Below are 459 nucleotides of genomic sequence, written 5' to 3'. Positions count from 1 at the left end.
GAGAAGGGCGAAGGAGACCCCCCGGCCGACCCCCACCGGGAGGCAGGGGGGCGGTGGGAACCCGGGCCCCCTCGGGCACAGTGCACGCCGGCGTTCGAGGCTGCCTTCGCTCTTTCTGCTTTATTTCTGAACAAATAGGTTTTCTTTTTAGAACGTGTTACCTTCGCAAAGAGAGAAAGTGGAAGGCCCGGCCGGCGGGGCTCAGGAGGTCAGGGTTCGATACCCGGGTGGGGCACAGGCCCGGGTTGTGGGCTCGATCCCCAGTGTGGGGCGTGGAGGCAGCCGATCCATTTTTCTCTCTCATCATGGATGGATGTCTCTCCCCACTCTCCTTCCTCTCTGAAATCAATAAAGATACTTACAAAAAAAAAATGTGAAGGAATTTCTATTTTGAAAAAAATACTCAAAACACAAACCAACCACGGTCCGGCCAGGGTCGGGGCTCCCAGGGCGCCTCGG

This window comes from Myotis davidii, unplaced genomic scaffold, assembly GCF_000327345.1.
Source record: "Myotis davidii unplaced genomic scaffold, ASM32734v1 scaffold609, whole genome shotgun sequence".
Taxonomy (NCBI): domain Eukaryota; kingdom Metazoa; phylum Chordata; class Mammalia; order Chiroptera; family Vespertilionidae; genus Myotis; species Myotis davidii.
The sequence above is the reverse complement of the archived record's forward strand: the minus strand, read 5'-3'. Positions refer to the sequence as shown.